Source organism: Zootoca vivipara, chromosome 4, assembly GCF_965207765.1.
Source record: "Zootoca vivipara chromosome 4, rZooViv2.hap1.1, whole genome shotgun sequence".
Taxonomy (NCBI): domain Eukaryota; kingdom Metazoa; phylum Chordata; class Lepidosauria; order Squamata; family Lacertidae; genus Zootoca; species Zootoca vivipara.
The window spans coordinates 39,214,293-39,222,301 of NC_142587.1; positions in this window are offsets into that span (position 1 = coordinate 39,214,293).

Sequence of the window (8,009 nt, forward strand, 5' to 3'; positions counted from 1 at the left end):
AATGGGTGCAAGCCAAGTGTGTGGGGCAGGCATCAACATGGACTATATCAACATGTCAATAATCTGTTTTCCTTTTTCTCATAACCTCTGTGGTCCCCTGAAAGTTCTTGGACATCAGCAGGACATAAGTGTCTTGCTGGTTCATAGCCCCCCATTCTGGTCTAGCAACCAGCAGGTCTAAAGGGCCAGACTACACATTATATATAATTGTATGCTTGCGTGGACAACTAAGCATTCCTTCTGCTGCAACTCAATCTGAATTTTTGAAAATGGTGACAAAATAGGAATAGGGATTGGTTAGGAAAGCTAGGAAAGTTGATGGAAGTATGGTACTGGCAGGAAAAGCCAGAAATGACTGGGACAGTCTTTAAAAGTAGACCAATGTCACTAGAACTGTTGTGCTTTTTTAAAAAAATAAAAAAATGGAAGTTTAATTACTGCCATCTAAGGCTCTTCAACCCAACAGTTCCATATTAATCATATGATCAATAAACACAAGACAGGCCCTGCCTGCAGGGCTGTGGAAGAGGGGGAAAAGCAAACTCAGGCACTAGTTCTTGAAAGATAAATTGTTGTATTTAGAATGACCAGCTGAAAATAAAATAGTTTGGGAAGGAGTCAAATGTAGCAGGTGTTTCAGCAGAGCCAATGGGGTGGTCTTGCTTCCCTTCTCTACTTTTGCCGTGGCTTGATGGAATTGGAGGGGGTGTGTGCTAGCAGGTGACCATTGAGGGAAAGAAAGTATGATAGAGCTCTTCTTATAGCAGAGTCAATAGAACGATCCTGCTTCTCATCTCTCTCTGACAATTAGTGTTCTGTCTGCAAAAGTGGTCATGCTGGATACTAAAGTCATGATTTTAATTTGAAGTGGTGGCCTTTTGCACTTGCTTTCTGGGACTGAATCAGTTAAGCCTTAAATCCGAGTGTCAAGTAAATTGTAGATCATGGCCAAAAGCGAAAATATTCCCAATTAATTCAATTAAATTTTCTTGAAGTGAATGTGTTTAAGATGGAGGTGCTATCACCTCAGGTTGTGTTGTAGAAATCGATGTATGCCGTTAAGTTGCAAGTCTTACACTGCTAATTAATAATACCTGGCTCATATATTTATTGATTCAAAAGCGCTCTGTAAGGGAAAAGCAATAGTCTTTGCTTGAAAAAGGAAGGAAACTGAGGAACGCTGCAGTTAAGGAACTTGCTGAAGCAGGTACAAAGGAGGTTGAGCAGAACTCGAAATGCTGGTGCGAAATGCACTGTGCACACTTGTATGCCATTACATTAATCTTTCTGCTCTGTAATCTTATAGCACAACTATTAACAGTCATTTGTAGTCAAAGATCTATAAAGGATAGGGGAAAGGGGGCAGGTTTGGAATGTTTCAGGAAGAGCAGAGTTTAGCTCTAGGCCGCATAAACGCCTTTCCTTTTAAAATACTATGACACCACATTAAAGAGGAATGGCTTCCTACCAAAGAATTAATAGAATTGGAAAGGGATCCCCAAGGCTCATCTAGTCCAACTCCTTGCAATACATGAATCTCAATTAAGCATTCATGACAAATGACTATCCAACCTCTGCTTAAAAACCTCCAAGGAAGGAGAGCCCACAACCTCCCAAGAGTGTTTGTTTCACTGTCGAAGAGCTCTTACTCTCAGAAAGTGCTTCCTGGTGTTTAGTTAGAATCTCCTTTCTTGTAACTTGAAGCTATTGGTGCAGGTCCTACCGTCCAGAGCAGAAGAAAATAGGCTTGCTCCATTTTCCATGTGACATTGTGACAACCCTATTTGAAGATCGCTATAATTTCCCCTCCCAAAGCTACCATTGCCAGAGTTCCCTGGGAAGAAGGATTGACTGTTGAATTTCTGTGCTCCTTGGATTGCTGCGGGGTTGAAGGGTATGATTACCATAGCTCAGTGCAGGGGGGGGGAAATGTTCCACAGTTTGATGCCCCAATTTCAGTCCAAGAACAGACTCAGCATGGCTATCCTTTAAAGGAGGGGGCAGGCAAGGAGAGAAAGAGATAGAGGGTGGTTTCACAACTCACAGTTTCTGAAAGGGTTCTCAGCTGTGCCTCAGAATGGGCAAAACACTGCTTGGAGGGGGGGGGGGAAACAGATAGAAGAGGGATTGCAGAACATAGCTGCCAAGTTATCCCTTTTTTTCAGGGATTTTCCCTTATGCTGAATAGGCTTCCTCGCGAGAAAAGGGAAAACTTGGCAGCTATGTTGCAGAATAACATTGCAAATGTGTAATGACTATCACACCCATGAATAGAGCACTCATCCTGTCTTGATTGCACCTTTTCTTGTCCATAGAGCAGAGTGATTGCACAGTAGTTTTGTTAACAACAGCAACAAGAAGATAGTTTTCTGTTTTTGTATTGTGTTTTTCTTTAAGGCAGAGGCACAAGGAAAACACAAGAGGACAACAATTTGATGATTATTATTATATTTTGCGGCTGAAAAGTGGACTTTACAAAAGTGGTCATTACAAGTATACACCCCATTTGGAAACACCCTTAATATTAAGAAACTGTTCTGCTTTTTAGCCACCAGGTGGCATATTTAGGGAAGCTTACAATCAATGCCTGTGAATTAATGAAGTGAAAGAAAGGAGTTGCCCTTCCCATTATTTCATAAATACTTTCTGAACCATGCGTAATTCAAGTTAAATGTTTGAGCTTTAATAGGGAGCAGACTGATACAAAATAAGACAGGATCTTCACAGAAATAGGTCTGTCCTCTCCTGCTTGTTTAATTATCTCGATGTTAGCTGGAGGTATTAAAGTCCTACTAAGGCAAATAATAGTACAGTAAAGGTTCCCAAAACATCACACACACACACACACGTATTCCCCAAGACATTCCTAAATGGGGTTGAGCTTACTCCTTTAAGAGTAAATCTATTGCTATAAAAGTTGAAAAGCCTGATTTCCTAAACCAGCTTTAATTCTGAACATCTGAGACAGGTGTTCTGTGTACATTTTCGTCTGTCAATATGAATGTCCTAATATGAACTTTTTGTAATGCTCAGAAAGTGTGCTAACTTTTGTCCTCCTTAGAAATCGGTTAATGCTTGAATTGTATTCTTCCTTCAGTATATTAAGGCTATCTCTCGCAAACATTCACTTAAAGCTTTTGGCTTTGCCATAGCTGCCAAGTTTTCCCTTTTCTCGCGATGAAGCCTATTCAGCATAATGGAAAATCCCTTTAAAAAAGGGATAACTTGGCAGCTATGGGCTTTGCAAATACATACATACATACATACATACATACATACATACATACATACATACATACATACATAACTTTATTTGTATACTGCCTTTCTATAGTCAAAACCCATGCTCAAGCCAGCGCTGGGATTTGAGAATGAGGAGAGAGGGCTCCGAGAAGGTTCTTGAGTCCTTCTTCCTCTTTTCCAAGGCCAAATAAGCATTTTTCCAGCTTTGGGAAGGAGGTGGGAAGGCTGTAGGTAGGACACTGCCGGAGCCCCACACCTCTTTCCCAAAGCCCAGCACCTTGCTTATCTGGGTTTGTGCTTCCCCATTCTGGGGGTCGGGACAAGGCAGTGTGTGGCCTGCAGATTCCATTTTCTAAGTACTCTTGCAGCCCACTTGGTATGAAAAGTTGAATCGCCCTGATTTAGTGTGTCCCTCCCACAGGGCAGCCCCTCATTAATTTTATCAAAACATGGGTTAAGTTGAACTACAATATTGCTGAATAGGAGAGGGGAAATCCAACAGGGAGCTGCCATTTTTACGCTTCCTTGACAGAGTAATGAGTGGATTTCTGTGGTCTTTCTGCATCACATTCCTATGCAGATACTGGATCAACTATCTTCTTTCCGTGGAGGGATTGCTGTAAAGTATTAGGTTTGAAAGAACTGTTAAACTGTGTCCCTCTTTATAATTTTGTTTTCAGTGTTCTGTGTACAATTATATATTTTATCATTGCTAGTAGTTATTCCTAAAATCTCTACTTATGTCTGAATATTTGGCCTTGACCTGTCTTCCAGCTAGATCTAACATTTTGTTCAATTAGGATACAATCCTATAACTGGGATGCAGGTTACGCTGTGGTCTAAACCACCAAGCCCCTTGGGCTTGCCAATCAGAAGGTCGGCAGTTCAAATCCGCACGATGGGGTGAGCTCCCGTTCAGGGGCGTCTTAAGCCTATTCAGCACCATGGTTCAGAGATCCCTCCAGCTCCCTGCCCCCCCCCCAAGCAAATGAAATCCACAGCACCCATCTCAAGAAGCCAGCTTCTCCAGCCACCCCGACTGGAGGACACCCCCATTCCCAATGCACCTGTCCCCCTCCTGGCGCCCACGTTGCTGCGGCTCCCACTCCAGCACTCCACCTTGGGGAATGCCTGGGGGGGCTCGTCCCCAAGCGCCGCATCACCTGGCCCAGAGCAGCGGCCAAGGCTGCCACATCCTCTCCCTGCACCTCTGCCAGGGAACGAGCGCCCGTCCTCCGCCTCCCCAAGACGCATCATGGCTCTGTGCCGGGACACCGCCGGCTTGTAGCCTGCGCGCAATGTGCCCTCTGCCCAGGAGTCGGGCAAAGGGAGCCGGACAGAGGGCGCATTGCGCGCAGCCTACGAGCCGGCGGCATCCCGGCGCAGCGCCATGATACATCTTGGGGAGGCGGAGGATGGGTGCTCGCTCCCTGATGGCGCCAGAGGTGCGGGGAGAGGAAGATGCGGTGGCGGCGGGGAAAGGGGAGGCTGCTGGCAAAGCCGCGCAGCTCCCCCACTCGCTGGGGCACCCCTAAGGCGCCCCTGAGTGCCTGCCGCCCTGGCGCAATGCACCAGTAGCCCCAGTAGGAAAGATGGCTCTGCTCCCGTTGCTCTGTTCCAGCTCCTGCCAACCTAGCAGTTCAAAAGCCCGTCAAAATTGCAAGTAGATAAATAGGTACCACTGCGGTGGGAATGTAAATGGTGTTTCTGTGTGCTCTGGCTTCCATCACGATGTTCCATTGTGCCATAAATGGTTTAGTTATGCTGGCCACATGGCCCGGAAAGCTGTCTGTGGACAAACATCGGCTCCCTTGGCCTGAAAGCGAGATGAGCACTGCACCCCATAGTCGCCTTTGACTGGACTTAACCATCCAGGGGTCCTTTACCTTTTACTTTACAATCCAATAGACTCTTAGTAGGGAGCAAGCCCCACTGAACTCAGTGGGACCTACATTCGAGTAGACATTCATAGTAGTGCATTCTTAAAAGTTGCATCCAATACTAATCATACGCAAAGTGAAATGAGTCTACTCTGAGTAGCATTTACAGTAGTTTGCTACATCCTTAAACTTTGTATGCTGCATGCATAGATTTAGAAAAAGTCAACTCTACCTTTTTTCTTTTGGCTTTCATTCTCACACCTCCTTTAATTGACAGGCAAGGTCCATATAACATGACATGCTGAAAAGCAGTTCCATTTGTAACTCTGTAGGGCTTTGTGAGTGTTGTGGTTGTTTAAAACTATGAACTACACCTGACTGCTGAACATAATGTACAATCATCTCTGCTGCACCTGGTCACCCTTGGGAGCTTGTTACCATTAGCCAGGATAGGATAAAAAAATAATAATACATATCCTAGGCTACATTTTGGGAAATTGAAAGGACTGTTTAGGGATTTCAGAGCCTTGAGTTGATTAGCCATTAATGGGGTGTGTGTTGTCCAAAAAGAGAGAGCAATGGTAAATACAGAGAATGCCTGGTTTTGTGTGTGTGGCAATACTTTTATTTTATAAGCGTTCTGAACTTCAGCTGCAGTCACATTCCCCATCCCCCCCCCAATTAAAAAATAAAGAACGAAGCAATAGTTTCATGCCTGTAATTGTAGTTTCAATGCATGGTGGCTTTTTAGTAATATCTAAAGAGAAAGAAAGACACCCCTTGATCTCAGTTTCTAAGGGTCTTTCTCTCTGCACAGTTGTAAAAAGACAATATTTCAAGGGCTACCTACACAATAATACTTGATGCAATAATCTGTGTGGCTGTTGTTCTTTCGCTGCAGAGGAGCCAGGCATCATTCCTCAGAACAGGAATATCCTTCTGTTTTGAGGTTATCATAGGAACAGAGGAAGCTGCTTTATATTAAATGAGACCATTGTCCTATCTAGCTTAGCACCGGCTCCACTACCATTTGCTGCAAGTTTAATTGTTTAGTCAACACTGGATGTAAAAAAGTAGAGAGCACTGGTATAGGGGTACATAAGCATGAACATACGGTACTGTTTGTATAACCTCTCTATTTCCAGAAAATAACAAGTCAACTTACAATATCTTTGGAACCATGCCATTCATCTTCAACAACTGTTGCTTCTTATAATAAAACTAGCTGGCCCTGCCACACATTGCTGTGGGTTATTTGTGTGATTTCCCCTACCCTGTGCCGATCCATGACATATCCCTCTGATTCCCCCACTCCTCCCCTCACCCCCCTGGCTTATCCCTGTGATTCCCCCCTCATCCCCCTCCCTCATCCCTGTTAATCCCCCAACTCTGTCCTGATCCATGACCTATTATGCTCCCTATTCCCCCCACCCCTGGCTTATCCCTGTGATTTCCCCCCTAACCCCCCCCCACTTACCCCTGTGATTTCCCTCCTCTCCTCTGTCCAACCCCCCCTGTTATCCCTGTGACCCGTTCATTTGGCACACAATCATTCCCCCAATGCGCGTGTTCTGTAAAATTTTGCCCTGTCCCAACCCTGACCCTACCCACGTGTGTTATGTGAAATAACATTTATTCTACCCAAAGGCACGGCTCTGTAAAAGGCCAATATTCAGTTGATTCTATGCTGCAGCCTATTCTCCCCCCCCTATCCCCCACTCAGGCAGGCCCCTAAATCCACTCAGACTAGTCTGCAAAGCCGAGGCGAGATACTGTGGAGAGGGCAGGTTTCATCCCTGCATCTCCCCCCACCCTGTTCTGACCCATTACCTATCCCTGCCCCCTATCCGCCCCACCCCCACCCCTGGCAGGCCCCTACCTCTACTTGGCAATGTTGGGCCTTGCTGCTGCAAAAGGCCTATTTTCAGTTGGTTGCTGTGGAATTTTGTGATGTCATCTGGTGGCACGGCTTTCGAGGCAGCAGTGGGCGATCTGCCTTTCTATTGGATGCTGCTGGAGTCTTCAGAGCTTCTGCTGGTGACGTCTAATTTGGACGACACTTTTTTGTGTTTAATCATTATTTTAGGTATGAAAGGTTTGCTTTTGGGGGGGGGGGGATTATGCCAGATCCCTCACTGATGGGCATGGAACACTGTGGCCAAATTTGTTATGTTACAGTTCAGCGGTTATGGAGAAAGGCTGTGATCTCTGCGCAAGCAATGCCTACATGTTTATATATATAGAAGATGCAATTGGCATTATCACTAGTGCAATTTTTTAGTTTATTTTAAAAGAGAGGAGATGCATATACACACCCGCAGTAGGGGAAAGGAGAGGGGAAAGTTGTGGTGACTGAGCAGGTATGCCAGCAGCCAAGTGTTTAGTCACAACATTTAAACATGGATTCCAGAAATTTTCAAATGTTTGTAATGCCTGTCTGCTTTTATAAGCCATCTGCTCATCAGAATCCAAATTTACCATTTCTGCCACCCAGGTTTGGATTTCTGGGAGGTCCTTGGCCTATCAAGCTTTTAGCCCTAGACATTTGGCAGTACTCAGCCTCAGTGATAATGGCCTCAGACACTTTATTGCTATTTTAATCCTCTATCTCTATGCTTTTGTTGTTGCAAATCAAACCTTTGGATCTATTTGCTTAGTTGCTTGTGTTCTAATTAAGTAATAAAGCCCAGTGCCTATCTTATGGATTAAGTCTGACTCGGAGTGTTGAGGCAAAGCCAAGAGACATTAACTCCAGCTGGTCATTAATTCCCCATGAGATATGAATGCCAAACACATCAGGACCATTTCTAATAACCTTCCCTCCACATCTTCCTTTTTAATGAAGGAAAAATTATACCTTTTGCATTCTATGAAATGCCACAGGGA